Source organism: Rhinopithecus roxellana, chromosome 13 (assembly GCF_007565055.1).
Source record: "Rhinopithecus roxellana isolate Shanxi Qingling chromosome 13, ASM756505v1, whole genome shotgun sequence".
In the NCBI taxonomy this organism is placed as follows: domain Eukaryota; kingdom Metazoa; phylum Chordata; class Mammalia; order Primates; family Cercopithecidae; genus Rhinopithecus; species Rhinopithecus roxellana.
This window is the reverse complement of record NC_044561.1, coordinates 53,419,507-53,435,902: the sequence shown is the minus strand read 5'-3', so window position 1 is coordinate 53,435,902 and position 16,396 is coordinate 53,419,507. Positions and strand designations below refer to the sequence as shown.

At 39.8% G+C, this 16,396-nt stretch overlaps 1 long non-coding RNA gene across 1 annotated transcript in view; it reads right to left on the bottom strand.

Moving 5' to 3' along the window:
• Nucleotides 1-214: 214 nt before the first annotated feature.
• LOC104666611 overlaps nt 215-16,396 on the bottom strand; it is a 30,212-nt gene continuing 14,030 nt past the window's right edge. Inside the window, exon 3 of the long non-coding RNA XR_004052815.1 lies at nt 215-423. This is a non-coding gene — a long non-coding RNA (uncharacterized LOC104666611). The remainder of the gene's footprint in view (nt 424-16,396) is intronic.

Sequence of the window (16,396 nt, the reverse complement as noted above, 5' to 3'; positions counted from 1 at the left end):
GCTCTATCTCTATATATAGAGTATATAGCTGCAAAAATTACTCTATAGCTACAAAAATTACTCTATAGCTGCAAAAATTACTATAATTTCTTACAGCCTGTTTTGGTAGACAGTATGGCCAATACTGTCTTGGTTTAAATAAGATGATACAAATCAGATGCAGAATGATTCCACTTTTGAAAATGCCTAGCACACATGAAAGATGTTTGTACAGTGAGGTACTGTAAGAATTTTTATTAACAACAGCTTTGCAATTAAATGTATGTTCACTAAATATGGAAACAAATGAGAACTAACAATAAAAAGGAGTTCCAAGAAAATTGCCACAGGCATGAATTGAATGGACTCATACTGGGCCAGCGCTTTAGGTCTCGGCATGAACAGCTTCATCATTCCAGAACTTTCTTGATTTCCAAGGTTTGTCTGAAAACCAAACAAGATGACTTTGTAGCAAATGATTCATGGATCCACTAATATGGGCGACATGTCACTGTATCAGCCCATTCCAGAAGCCCATGGTTATTCCACATTAGGTGGGTCTCAACTGCCCACTGAGTGAAAACCAAGACCCTCACTCAGGTCTCCCAACTCTAACCCTCCACTCCAGCTTCCCCTAAGTTTTCTGACGTTTTCAACAGGCTTTGCTGATTCCTTGTTCTGCACTGTTATTAAATCTTGCTTCCGCCTCCCTTAAGAATACTCACCCTCACTTCTCCACAAATTTATGTTCTCAACTTTCTTTAAGATCTAATGGAAGGCCGGGCGCGGTGGCTCAAGCCTGTAATCCCAGCACTTTGGAAGACCGAGACGGGTGGATCACGAGGTCAGGAGATCGAGACCATCCTGGCTAACATGGTGAAACCCCGTCTCTACTAAAAAATACAAAAAACTAGCCAGGCGTGGTGGCGGGCGCCTGTAGTCCCAGCTACTCGGGAGGCTGAGGCAGGAGAATGGCGTGAACCCGGGAGGCGGAGCTTGCAGTGAGCTGAAGTGAGCTGAGATCCAGCCACTGCACTCCAGTCCGGGCGGCAGAGCGAGACTCGGTCTCAAAAAAAAAAAAAAAAAAAAAAAAGATCTAATGGAAAACAGGTTTCAAAAAGCACTCCTCTACCTTCCCTGTCACAATTTTACAATTCATTCTTTACTTACTGCCACTAACACTTACAGAAATAACATAAAATAACTATTATTCTTGCTTACATTTTATGGGAAATTGCTCCTCAATTTTTGCATGTGTGTATATTTTGACTGTCCAGTAATTCCTTTGAAAGCAAAGTCAGTGCATTATTTTTTTAAAAATAACAGTGCCAAGGATAGCCTGGAAGCAGGATAGAGATTCCTCTCATGTTGATCATGACCTGCCAACCAATTTGTGTCTTGACTGCTCCATTCTCAAGCTGACTTCCAATATCACACATCATTCTCAGCACACAGACAAGCCTTGATATCACATTTCTTTAAAAGGTCTCTCCCCAGATTCTACATCATTTCCAACTGCTGCTCTTTTTTTCTGCTCTCCTTATATTACATCACAATGAGACCAAATAATTCTGTAAATTCTCTATTTGCTCACTGCACATTCTCTATCCCTACCTCCATCCACTTCATTCAAGATTTTGAAGACTACTCTGCTTAAGGTTTCCTACAGCTTCCATCTGGCCAAATACAGTGTTGAACTCTCATACTCCACCTTGTTAAAAACTCTCATCACTGATCATTAGAGACATGCAAAGCAAAACCACAATGAGACACCATCGCATGCCAGTCAGAATGACGATTATTAAAAAGTCAAGAAACAACAGATCCTGGCAAGGCTGTGGAGAAATAGGAATGCTTTTACACTGTTGGTGGGAAAGTAAATTAGTTCAACCATTGTGGAAGACAGTGTGGCAATTCCTCCAAGACCTAGAACCAGAAATACCATTTGACCCAGCAATCCCATTACTGAGCATGCACCCAAAGGAATAGAAATTAATCTAATATAAAGATACATGCATGTGTATTACGCTGCAGCACTATTCACAACAGCAAAGACATGGAATCAACCCAAATGCCCATCAGTGATAGACTAGATAAAGAAAGTGTGGTACATATATACCATGGAATATTATGAAGCCATATAAAGGAATGAGATCACGTCCCTTGCAGGGACATGGATGCAGCTGGATGCCATCATCCTCAGAAAACTAATACAAGAACAGAAAACCAAACACCATATGTTCTCACTTATAAGTGGGAACTAAACAATGAGAATATATGGACGCAGGGAGGGGAACGACACACACTGGGGTCTGTCAGCGAGGGGCTGAAAGGCAGGAGAGCATCAGGATAAATAGCTAATGCATGCTGGGCTTAATACCTAGGTGATGGGTTGATAGGTGTAGCAAACCACCATGGCACACGTTTACCTATGTAACAAACCTGTACATCCTTCACATGTATCCCAGAATGCAAAATTTAATTTAATTTCATTTAAAAAACAAAAACAAAAACTCTCATCAGGCCAGGCATGGTGGCACACACCTGTAATCCCAGCTGCTCAGGAGGCTGAGGCATGAGAATTTCTTGAACTGGGAGGTGGAGGCTGCAGTGATCCGTGATTACATCACTGCACTCCAGCCTAGGTGACAGAAAAAGACTGTCTCAAAACATCAAAAACAAAAACAAAAGCAAAAACAAAAACAAAAACAAAAACAAAACACAACTCTCATCAGTATTTGACATTTGACTTTCAGAGGACCATACTGTGTAGATTATTCTCCTACCTTGTCAGTTGCATTGGCTGGCATCTCCTCTTCTTCCTGACCTCTAAGCCTTTTTGTAGTCTTGACTGCAATATGTAAGCCATTTGTCTGAGCTTCTGTCAGGTACCAGTCCCAACCTCAATCCTTTTTTTTTTTTTTTTTTCAGATGGAGTTTTGTTCTTTTCCCAGGCTGGAGTGCAATGGCACGATCTCGGCTCACTGCAACCTCTGCCTCCAGGGTTCAAGTCATTCTCCTGCCTCAGTCTCCCAAGTAACAGGGATTATAGGTGTATGCCACCATGCCTGGCTAATTTTGTATTTAGTAGAGATGGGGTTTCACCATGTTGGCCAGGCTGGTCTTGAACTCCTGATCTCTAGTAATCTACCCGTCTCAGCCTCCCAAAGTGCTGATATTACAGGCGTGAGCCACCGTGTGCCGCCTTCAATCCTTTTAACCCTAGAAGCGCTTCCTGATTTCCCCAATGTCCAAGTTTTTCCAGAAGCATATAGGGCTCAGTTCTAGGACCTTTCTCTATCTACACTTATTCCTTAGGTAATACTCTCCAGTTGCATGCCTTTAATTACCATTTATGTTCTAATGGCTCCCCAAGTTATATTTCCATCCTTGACCTTTCCTATGATTCCTAGACTTGTGTATTCTATTTCCTTCTTGACACTTCTGCTTGGGTGTCCGATAGACACACAGGTTTATAACATGACAATCCAAATATTTTATTATCTTCTCCTTAGCCTACAAGATTCTATTGCTCTCCTCTGTCCTGCGTTATATGCTTTCTTTTGCAACAATCAGCTGAAAGGCTGGAAACTTTATCTGTCAGACTCTTCTGCCTTTCAGTTTCTGGTTGCAGCTGTATTCTGCTAATGAGGTGCACTAGTGAGAGATTTCAAAGATGAAAGAGCGCAGAACATACTCTTCTTCCCCATGCATCAATGTAGGACATGAAAGCTTTGGCAGACATGAGTTTTTGCGGTGGCCTCTGGGTGATCCATTCCAGTTACTCTTCTCAGTGCTGTAGGGCACCACTAGTTTCCTTCACTTTCCTAATCTGAGTGGCAGCAACAACTTCTGAATTCACTGGCCCAAGCAGTGACAGCAGAACTAAGTACTACTGGGCATCTTCTCTAACCTGTGTTTCCTCAGCTAATCCAATGCTTTTGAAAGCACTTGATTCCCTGTATGAAACCTCTTCATACTTAACATACTTGGAGTGGTTCCTTTTTTCCTGCATGAGTTCTCACTGATACAGTACCTCATCTCCTCAGTTAACCATTTACCCAGTCGCTAAAAACAGAAACCTAGCAGTCATCCTTGACTCCTTCTTTCCCTTTACGTCCCACATTAAACAGAGCAAAAAGTCAGGCTGGATTTTTCTCCAAAATATGTATTGAATCCCATTCTTCTAAGCTACCCGTGCTGTAATTACTCTAGTGAAATGCACGGTCTTCTCTCTCCTAAACAGTTCCAGTTATTTACTAACCAGCTTCCACTCTGGTCCCATGACAGTTTGCTATCAATATATTAGTCAGAGTAATCTTTTCAATATGCAAATACGTTGCATCATTCTCCAACTCAAAACCATTCAATAGATTACCATCTTAATTCTGATAAGATCCAAACCCCTTACTTTAGCCTACAAGGTCTTGAAACTCCAACCTTTGCCTACCTGAATGGGCTCTATCCTTCACCCGTTACCCTGTTCCAGCTGCATTTGCCAAGTTAATCGTTAGTTCCCACCCACTGTGTATTTAATATTTTCTGTGCCTGCATTGCTCTTTCTCTATCCCTCCCCATGGCTTGTTCTCCCACTTCATTCAGATCTCAAAAATCACCTCCTCAGATCAACCTTTCCAGACCACCCCATCATTTTCACTGCCCCTTCTACCCTGCTTTTATTTTTCTTCATAATACAGCTCATTATCGAAAATTTTATTTCTTCTTTATTAATTTTTTTGGGGGTTATCGACATTCTCCACTAAAATGTTAGCTCCAAGAGGACTTAGTCAGCTAGTTGGCTGCTGAATCCCATTACCTAGGAACTATGTGCACCTAGCACATAGCACATAGCACTATAAAAAGTGCTTAAATACATATTAATTTGATTTCTTGCCCCTCTAATCAGAGAGCTTGAATTTTCCAGGAGGAACTGTTAGCTGATTTTCTCAGGATGTCCCCTCCCTTGACCAGTCACAATGATAATATCCTGGGGAAATCAAAAGGAAAGCTGGAGAACCCCGCAGGAGCCCCTGTCAAGGGCTGAAACAGGATGACACGAAGGCTCCTGAAAATGTGGCACAGTTAGCTCACAACTCCTCATGACAATAATGGTGCACAAGGCTCAGAGAAACCAAAGTGATGGAGTGGGGTTGAATTTTTGGTAAAGTGGTTTATTTTTGATTTTTGAAAACCCAAGATAATTTGTGACGCAGACATGCCTCCAAAATGTGGTTGGGCTTAAGCTGATGAAAACTTGAGTTACATGCCTCCTGGTCAGAAAACAGGTGAACAAGAAGGCAGCAGAGTTATTAGAAAACCGGGCTGAGTTTACTCATCTTCTATGAAAAACTCACAAAATGGATTATTCCAAGGTAGACAAATGAGACTTCTATGCACAAATGTGCTTTGGCTGAATGTGAAAGCTTTGGGAGGATTAATTACTTAGTTAATCACACATTTTCTAAGTCATTTTCTCTCCCTCCTCTTCCTCCATCTCCTTTCTTCCTTATTCACTTCCATGATTCTTTATTCCTGGAAGCATGTTTTATGCATTATCTCATTTAACCCTTATAACAAACCTCTGAGCTATGGTCTCTATTTTACAGAAGAGAAACCGACCCTTCAAGAGTTATCTATAGGGAACGTGGCACCCCTCAACTTCACTCCCTGCTTTCTCCAATTCTAACTCTGCTGCTTCCCCACTTTATGTATCTCTTGGGTTAACTTCTCTTTTCACCACTTAGAGATGGTCACTTGTCCCTACTCTTTAAATCCTTTTGTCAACAACAACAACAAAAGATTCTTAAAGATTTTGAAAGTACAAAGGAACCTAGAAACAGGATCCAGGGTCATTCTTTCATTCTGCAATTCAGGAGACTGAGGCTTCGAGGGGAGCAATTGTTTGTTGAAAGTCACAGATTGAGTGCGTACTGCACTACGTCTCCTGACTCATAATACAGCATTCCTTTTTCTTATCAATAGTCAAGTACTTTTCCTTTGCATAATTCATTTCGTACTATTCAAATTTCATATGAAAATGCACTAATGAGAAATGGTTTGAAATTTAAACTTGGGTTGCATTAAATATCATATTTACAAATAATAAAGGCCATCCTCCTCCCACTATCACACGATTATCCCACATGCCTTTCAACCAATGCTGAATATTCAGTAATCATAAGATGCACATTCTTACACTGGGTAGCTTGTATGCATCAAGAGTTAGGTGCCTAGATATTCTTTAAGGTTCCTCACTGAATTTTCTGACTTTTTTCAAATTTATAAATGGCAATGATGAAAGAGCGATTATCTCTATGCTCTAGGAATCTCATAGCTATAGCACATGTGATTATCTATTTATAAAAAGTTCTCCAAGATCCATCTTATGAATCCAGTAGATAACACTTGCCATGAATCCAACAGACCATCCTTAAATGCTTAGCATGAATCTTATTCAGTACAGAAATTCCAAATTTTAAGGTTATCAAGGGCACAGATCACTCACCTATAATACACCTAGATTCTTAGTGGGGATTCAGCTAAAAATAAGGAATATTCATTTAAAATGTCCCTGAAGTGCATTATTTCTGTGCACAGGTTTTAAAAATATTCATAATACCCATTATGTGTCCATATATAACATTCTTAAATTGATAGACACAGTCCACACATCCCCAGAAGGGGTCCACATAATGGATCAACCCTTGCTAAGTGAATGTGGATCATGTGTAAAAATCAAGGTTGCCACTACACATGTAATATAACGGACAAATGAAAAGTCAATGGAGAACAGAAAGTTAAATTTACAATTTAACGGAAAATTACAAGCTATGAAAGAAAATGATCTAAAGGCCAGTGAAACTTCTTTGTTTGCTAATTTTCTGCCTTGGTGGAATTATTTCCGGGGGCCTAAATTTGCAAGGGTGATTTCAGAGGCATTGAGTAACAAGTTCAGAATGAAATGCACGAGGCGTGAGCTCCAAAAACTAGTAAATACTGGTACATTTGCATTTTAACTATTTTCCCCACCCCCAACCACCGAAGGTGTCAGTGCTTCTATAAAGAAGCTCCTTGATGACAGCCCAAGATACTAAATGCTCTCTGCTTGGGCACTGGCAGACACAGCTCAGGGCTTTAACTACTGGAGGAGGGGAACCACGTTTTCTCTGTTAAACAGGACAGAGAAGATGCTTTTTGATAGAAGCATCAATCCAATATTCAGAGAAATTATTTTCCCTGAGCAAGAAAACAAGGTGTATCTAGCCACATAATACATATTAAGAATAGTAACTAGGGAATCATTCATTCTATTTGTCAAGGATTTCATTTCTCCCTCCTTCAGGCACATAGCAGAATTTTTGTTTCTACTTGCTTCTTTTAAGGCTCCACTCAACTGCTTAAGCATTTCTAGCCAAGTTCTGAGCAGACTGATGTTTCATCACTGCAGACGAACCAGATCTATTCTAACTGGGACAAGCATTTACTGAGTGCCAGATAATTCATTAAGCGCTTTACTTGCATTAAGTCATTACTTTTCACAGTAATCCTATGAGGTGAGTATTATTTTGCCATTTTACAGATGAGGGAATTGACGCCTAGAGTAGGTAAGTGGCTTACACAAGGTCACAAAGCTACCAAGTGACAGAGTTCGGATTTGAACCTAGGGAGTCTGGATCCCGCACCTAGGCTCTCGACCCCTCCAAAGATGAGAAGCCATTTTGCCCGTGCAAGAAAGAAAGATGAAGCTGTCTGTTTGGGGTTAAAGCACGTGTGCATATGATGGTCAAGGACTCAACCCAGGAGCCATTAGTACCTTTTTAATTTTAAACTGAACAGGAACTTTAAGTTAACAGAGACTTTTATTCTATTCATAGAATTAAATTTGTCAGGATTCTCCAGAGAAATCAAATGCGTGTGTGTGTGTGTGTGTGTGTGTGTATTCAAAGAAATTTATTATAAGGAATTGGCTTATGTGATTATGGAGGTTGGCAAGTCCAAGTCTCAGTGTGGACCAGCAGGCTGGAGACCCAGGAGAGCCAATGGTGCAGATGAAATCCGAAGGCAATTGCTGGAGAATTTCCTCTTGCTCCAGGAAGCCGGTCTTTTTGTTGTACTCAGGCCTTCAACTGATTAGATGTGGCCCACCCACATTATGAAGAGCAATGCACTTTACTTAGTCTATCAATTTAAATGTTAATCTCATCCCAAAACATCTCCAAGTTGACACATAAAATCAACCATCCTGGAATAGTGGTTGATTCGACAGTTCAGGGTTACATGGCAAAGCCAACACCAGAGCTCAGATAGATCATCTGGCTCCCAAGTCAGCATGACCAAACACCACGCCAGCCCCCCATGGAGCCCTGAAAAACATCCACCACCCCTAAGGTAAGCAGGGAAAGGATTAAGACTTTATGTTCTTCTAGCTCTGCTCTGCAGCCTGGCAAGGACTTAAAAGAACTTCCACTCCTTTTTGTCAATTCTTTTGTAAGCTGACACTACAACTAAAAGATTTTTTATAGACAGCAATGTTCTCTTATTTACTGTTTAGAAGGTTGGTAAAACAGGAAGCACAAAACGGCACCTAAAATTAGCTAAGGAATATGATTTTCCTAAGCGACACCACTTTTGTCGATAAGAACTTTAGCGTGACCCCTTCAATTAAGAAAGACTGGATCTGGCCCGTGGTAAGGAAGAGGAGGCAGACTGCATTTGAGCCCATCCAAGGGTTGCATTTTAATTGCTTCTTTTACCCTGGGAGCTCCCTGGTTTCTTCCTGAATGATTCCTCTTGTCTCCCCACCATCTGCCACACTTCCTGACATTACCAAAGCAGGAGTCAAGCATTGTACTTGGTAATACTGACAATAAACTCAGACACTAAAATACATCATTTTGCTCGAGGCATTGTTTAAAGGTATTTGCTTAAAGGCATTGCTTCATCATCTGCACATGTAAGATACTTCTACAAACATGAACTGGATAGAAAAAAACTCAAGATGCAGGTCCCATATGTGCAGAAATTATACAACCAGGATACTGTGAGAATTCAAAAGTTCAATACGTTTATCCAAAGTCAACCATTCTTTTCCTTAGGATTCCCCATCTCCACATGACTTGTGTGCCAATAGCTGCTATGTGGAGCACTTCCTAGGAGAATGGCACTGGCTCAATGCCTCCCCAGTAGTGAGTGTTGGAGCCAGAAACTGAACCTCACACTACCTAGACGAGGAGTTAGCAACTTTTTGGGGGGTTGTTTTTGGGGTTTTTTTTTTTTTTTTTGGTAAAGAGTCAAAGAGTAAATAGTTTAGATTTTGTAGGAAATACAGTCTCTGTTGCAACTACTCCACTCTGCTGTCATCGAACAAAATTGGTCTTTGAAAACGGGGACAAAGAAGAAGCACGGCTATGTTCCAGTAAAACTTTTGTGGACACTCACAGCTCATACAAAACAAGCAGCTCACTGAGTTTGATCCATGAGCTGTAGATTGCTCATCCCTGATCAAGATGATCACAGGTCACGGCTTCAGAAAGAACTGTAGAATGACACTAAGAATTAGGAGTGAAACCCAATTGCACTAACAGATTACTTCTGCTAGCCTTTCAGAAAGCTTTAACCATCAATTAAAGGCTGGAAAGAAAGGCCAGATCTCCTGTTAAGTGAATTTAAGTATCAAGAAAACAAGTAGCAGATGTTGGGGTATGTATGTGAAACAAAGTGACTTTGACTTCAGCCCTAAAAGTCTCTTTAAGGATATTTGTGCTAAGAGTAGAAAGGAAAGGAGTGATGGAAAGCATAGTATCATTCAGAATCGAAGTGTAGGAAGACGCCCTGGGGACGAGTCAATCTTTTTTTTTTTTTTCTTTCTCTGTTCTAGCCAGGTGGACACCAGAATGTCATCTTGCCTTTTCTTGAGAGTAGACTCCAGTGTCTATCGTTCCCTTCTTTATGTCCATGTGTACTTACTGTTTAGCTCCCACTTATAAGTGAGAGCATGAAGTATTTTGTTTCTATTCCTGCATTAATTCACTTAGGATTATGACCTCCAGCTCTATCTATGTTGCTGCAAAGGACATGATGTCATTTTTTAACAACTGTATAGTATCCCATGGTGTATATATACCACATTTTCTTTATCCAGTCCACAAATGAGAGTGGGAGGATGGTAGGGTTTGAAAAACTACCTATCAAGTATTAGGCCGATTACCTGGGTGACAAAATTATCTGTACACAAAGCCCACGTGACATACAATTTACCCATGTAACAAACCTGTTACACATGCCCTTTCAATCTAAAATAAGTTGAAAAGAAAATAAATGAATAAATAAAAAGAAAGTAATGCAATCCATCCTATATATGAAGAAGAAAAATAGCATGACCCTATCAACAGACAGGAAAGCACTTGAGAACATCGAATACCCTTTCATGGTAAAACCCAGCTCAACAAAGAATAGAGGAGAACTTCCTTAACTTGATAATGAATATTATTTAAAAATGTAGAGCTACCATCACAACCAACATGGTGAGAAACTAGAAATTACCCTACTAATGTCAAGACCAAGGCAAGGATGTTCTCTATCAGCACTCCTTCTTAACATTTTACTGGGAGTCTTAATGCAGTGATATGAGAAAAGGGGGTATATTGCTGGTGAAGAACGAAATAGGCTGCTCTTTTTAACAAATGACAGTGTTGTCTATGTAGAAAATCCAAAACAACCAAAAATAATTTCTGCAACTAGTAAGTGATTATAATAAGGTGCAGGATATAAGGTTAACACAATTAAACTGTTTTCCTACAAATTAAATTATAATTAAAAATACATTTTAATGAAAAATAAATTGTTTTCCATTAAAATTAGCACTTTCTGAAATGAAATACTTATGAATCTCACAAAATAAGTACAAGATGAAAACTACAAAATTCTGATGAAAGAAATCAAACAGCTAAATAAATGGAGAAATATTTTATTTTTATTTATATAAAGACTCAATGTCTAGATGTCATTTCTATCCAAGTTGACCTATAGACTCAACACAATCCCAATCCAAACCCTGGGAATTATTTTGTGGATTTTGAGAAGCTGCTTCTAAAGTTTATATGAGGAGAAAAAGACTCAAAATAATCAATACAATATTAAAGAATAACAGAGTAAGAGTAAAAGGACTGATATTATTCACCTTCCATACTTATTGCAATGCCATAATCATCAGGAGAGTGTTGTATTGGCAAAATAATAGGCAAATAGATCAAAGGAACAAAATACAGACCTCAGATATAGATCCACACAAATATAGTTAACTGATGATTTTTTACAAAGAATCAAAGGCAATACAATGGAGAAAAGATAATCTGTTCAAGAAACAGTGTTGTAACAACTAAACATTCACATGCAGGAAAAAAAAATGACTATAGGCCTAGCCCTTACACCCCTTTCAAAAATTAACTCATAATGGGTCACAGACCTAAATGTAAACACAAAACTGTAAAACCCCTAGAAGAAGACAGGAGAAAATCTAATTTACCATGAGTACAGTGATAATATGCTGACCTTCACTGAAATTTAAAAACAAACAAAAAGGACCCAAAATTCTGTGAAAGACATTGTTAAGAGAATGAGAAGACAAGCCATGGACTGGGAGAAAAATATTTTCATAGTACATATCTGGAAAGAATATTATTCAAGATATTCAAAGAATACTTGCAACTCAACAAAAAGAAATGAACAACCTAATTAAAGAATGGGCAAAAGGCTTGAAGAGACACTCTGTCAAAAAAGATATACAGATGGCAAATAAGCAAACGAAAAAACTCTCAACATCATATGTCATTAGGAAATTGCAAGTCAAAGCAACAATGAGATGGCACTACACTTTTATTAGAACAGACAAGATATAAAACCCTGACAACACCAAATGCTGGTGAGGATGTGGGGGAGCAGGAACTCTCATTCATTGCTGGTGATTATGAAAAATGTTACTCCCAGGGATATCCAATTCCTAAAGATAAATTATTTGCCTACAAGGGTGTCTTCCAGATGCAAACCAACTAACCCAGAGCCCATGCCCCAAAGACCTTCTTCATCAGACTCCCACAAGCCTCCCTAACCATTCACCTGCCCAAATCATCCCATAGCCAGGTACCAGGCAATGAGATACAGCCCCTGCAGCCCAGAGCCCTTTGGAATTATTTAAACCAGACAATCCTAAGTCTGTCTATCCTGCCTCACCTGTTCCTTCTCATAGGAACCATAATAAAGGCTCTTGTCCATGTTCTCCTCCCAGTCCCTCTGCTTCCTGATCAAACCTGGCACTTTCCCAAAGGGCCCTGTATGGAGTGGCTGCCTCCTCCTCTTGGGAACTGTGAGTAATAAACCATCCTTTCAATGGCAGTCATCTCCTGATCTGCTGAACTCACTATGCCTGAATAATAATAAAACCTACAATTTAAAACACTCACATCCCCATAAATTCTGCTGATCTTCATGCTCATGTGAAAGTTTGAAATCATGCAAACTTTCATGCATTTTCCAGTACAAGTGTGTAGAGAAATGAAATTGAGAGGGTAAAGCACCTGCTTTAGAGTCAGATTCTGGGGAATTAAATTTAACTTCTGCCTCCCGCTGCCTGGAGACCTGGGTGAGTTACTGAATCCTTCTTGCTTCATTTTTCTCATCTGCAAAATGGAGGATCAACAAAGACCTATCTCACAGGACTGGAAAAATACACCAAAAGTATCTGTCATACTATGAGTACTCAAAACTGTTGTTGTTGCTGCTACATTATTCTTCCTCGATATGTGGTTATCTGGAATTTTTTGTAACCAGTAGGCTAAATCTTATCTGAATGAAGATCGCCATTTTCCATCAATTCTTTCAAAGATTTAGTTTGCATATGGCATTTAGCTTTACATATGGTCATTAGAACATGCATAGAACTTATTAATCATTAAGATCTCAAAACCTTTAGATTAGAACTTGACTTAGACTGAAAGCAGCATTTTCCTAACTTGAGCACTGGGGTACCCCAAGAACACCTCTGCAGAATCTGGTTAGATAAACCCTACATTAAAAATTAAATACTGTCTGTTGAAATGACTGCTTCATGCTGACAGAATTACAAACCCTAATACAAATGGGGGCCCTATAATATCATATACATGGAGGTGTTACCCAAATAATCAATCACCTCAATATAAATGCATACATGTAAAGGTAGATAGATTTTAAGTGAAGCCACAAGAGAAAAATCTTCTCAAAGAGAGATTCCCATGGATCCCTAGAGAATGTATTCATCAAGCAATTTGGATCAACTTACAGATTCCAAGAAAGCTAAGGTGAAGCCATGTATTAGTCCATTCTCACATTGCTATAAAGAACTAAGACTGGCTAATTTATAAAGAAAAGAGGTTTAGTTGATTCACAGTTCCACAGGCTGTATAAGAAGCATGGCTGGGGAGGCCTCAGGAAACTTACAATCATGGTGGAAGGTGAAGGAGAAGCAGATATGTCTTGCATGGCCAGAGAAGGAGAAAGAGACAGTAGGGGGAGGCGTCACACAGTTTTAAACAACCAGATCTCAAGAGAACTCATTATTGAGAGAAAAGTAAGGGGAAGTCCCTCCCTGTGATCCAATCACCTCTCACCAGGCCTCTCCTCCAACATTAGGGACGACAATTTGACACTGAAAGAGCACAAACACATTCCTCAGCCCTGGGCCCAGCACAAACACATTCCTCCATATATCTCAACTTCCTGGGCCCAGCACAGACACATTCCTCCATATATCTCAACTTCCTGAGCCCAACACAAACACATTCACACATTCCTCAGCCCTGAGCCCAGCACAAACACATTCCTCCATATATCTCAACTTTGGAAAAACACCACCTGGAGAGTCCCCCGATAAGGTCACAACCATTTGTGGTTTTACTGAAAGCGCGGGAACCAATAGAAAACTACTAAATGTATAACTTAAAATGACAACCAATTGTAATGCTGTAACCAAAAGAATACCCTTGTTCCTCTGTAACTTAGCATATCCTGTTTACATCGGGCTATAAAAAGCGAGCACACGTATTGTTCGGGGCCCTCTTGTACGTTGTGGAATGGAGGGACCAAGTTCGAACTTGCAGTAAAGATCCTTGCCGCTTGGCTTTGACTCTGGACTCTGGTGGTCTTCTTCGGGGATAAACGGTCTGGGCATAACAACACGATATTTGGGTAAGGACACAAATTCAAAACATATCAAGCCACCTCTATAAATAAACAGCTTTCTTCTAGATGCACTACTTTTATTAAAGTCAGCTTTCTGAGCTACGAAGTGTATCTGACTCCCAAGTTGTAAGTCTTCAGTCTCTGGCAAGACAGTTTATGTAATTGCTAGTGAGAAAGGATTTGCTTATCCCATCACTGAGACCCCCAGGGTCAACTTCATGGGTGTGTGGTCTGAGCCCTGGACTCAGAAGGCCCCTGTGGCTCTGATGAAAGTCTTAATTTATTTTGTACAAGGTACCTTGTATTTTCATTTTGCACTGGGCCCCTCAAATTATGTTCAGTCCTACAGATCCTCATTTACTGCTCAGTGGCTAAAGGGCATGAGCCAGGCTGACAGCAGCCCTGGAAAGCTGCCTTGAGGATTTGCACAATACCATCATGGCACCATGACAGACAGCAGCAGGTTCCTTCTTCAGAGAACCACTCTGCAATAGAAATATAATGAGCAAATTTAAATCATAAAAAATTCAGCTCATATCAGGTTAGAAAAGATGAGCCATCATAATTCAATTGGAAATAAAAGAACAAAAGGAAAATGAATGGCTTGGATTTTTTTTTTTTTTTCAAACCCTACCAGCTGGCTGCTCTCTCTTGTTTATCTTGGCCTCTCATTCTTTATTTGGTAGCAAATTAATCTGGGTAGTGATCCCTATCGTAAGTCTTCCGAGTAGCTTAAAGGGCTGATTTCATTATGAGAGTCTAATCCTTTGATGCCTGCAGAATCCAGAGTTGGCAGACAACAAATGCTGCCTGTTCTCTACGAGGTCAATGGCCTAGGGTACCTAATGTCCTGTATATAAACAAACAACATAGGTCAGTCTCAGCCCCAAATCTTTTCTCTTTGCCTTCAGCATTGGAAATTGTGAACTGGATCATTCTGGTAATCAAGGATCAGGTTGGGAGTAGACACAGAGCTGAGTTCTGTCCTTAGCACCTTCCTGTCTCTTTTTGGGATCCCTGCTTTCTTGTGGGCTGCCTCTAACCTCCAGGACCCTATGTCCTGGGATAATGCTGCTGTGTCTGATACTTTCTTTCTCATGGGATAGTTACCGGCCCTCAAATCTCTTGCTGGTCAAACCCTACATCCTGTAGCCTCAGGGCTCTGACCTAAGCCACTTATCCTTGGGAAACATTTAGGTAAATATCACAGCTGATGTTGCAATTGTGCTCAAAGAATGTTTGCATTTCATAAAAGAGGAGACTCCTAGATGCTAACACCCTAATCCACAAGGAATACTCCCACATGTAGACATTTGGGTACCACTAAATAACAAGGACATGATTTGGGAGTAACATACGCTAGGAGGAAGGCTGTAGATATTTACTTGGGGAAAAAAATGTTGTCTTTTGTTTAAATATTGCTTTGAAAACTTATGTTGTCAGGAAAAAGCAAGATGGTTTCTGTAGCTTAGGCTGTCTCCACATTTTCCTTGCAAGCATTTTGCTAGCAATTGAGGTCATCCAGCTGGGGCCCAACAGGAGTGTGGTCTAACTTCCCATAGACATATCTAACTGACATTGGCATATGGCTCCACTGATGTCATGTTTTAAAGATAAATAAGAAAATAAAAGACACGCCGAGCATCAGAAACATCAGAGAATAAAGAAAATTATTCCCTAATCGAGTATTTAAAAGAGGTCAACATCAAAATATAATTTAAACTGTTAGGAGAAATTGTGAAAGATGTTAAAATGGGCAAGTGGATAGTGGGGTGGCACCTTCTGCACAGGCTCTGCCTTTTGTTGTCTTTGAGTTACTCCACACCTCCACAAAAACTGTCATCCAACTGGTTCCTGCCAATAAAAGCTCAAACAAACTGTACCCAGTGGAGATATAGTTCACAGTTGCCCTGGAAATACTAATTTTGCATTTATTTATAAATTTATTTCAGCATTTATTTCCTATGTATGTGTTTATGCGTTTTGAATTCTTCTTTGAATTGACTGTAAGATCTTGGTTCCCTCATTAATGAACGGGTTACATCTTTAATATGTGTTTATGTAAACATTATATGAGTTGTTGTTTTATCTTTTTAAAAAAATTATCTTGTATAGGATTCCTGCTCAGTAATCCAAGATGGTTGTGATGAAGGCTCAGTTTTTTTTTTTTTTTCCAAAGTTGGTGCCAATTTATTCAGTCAAA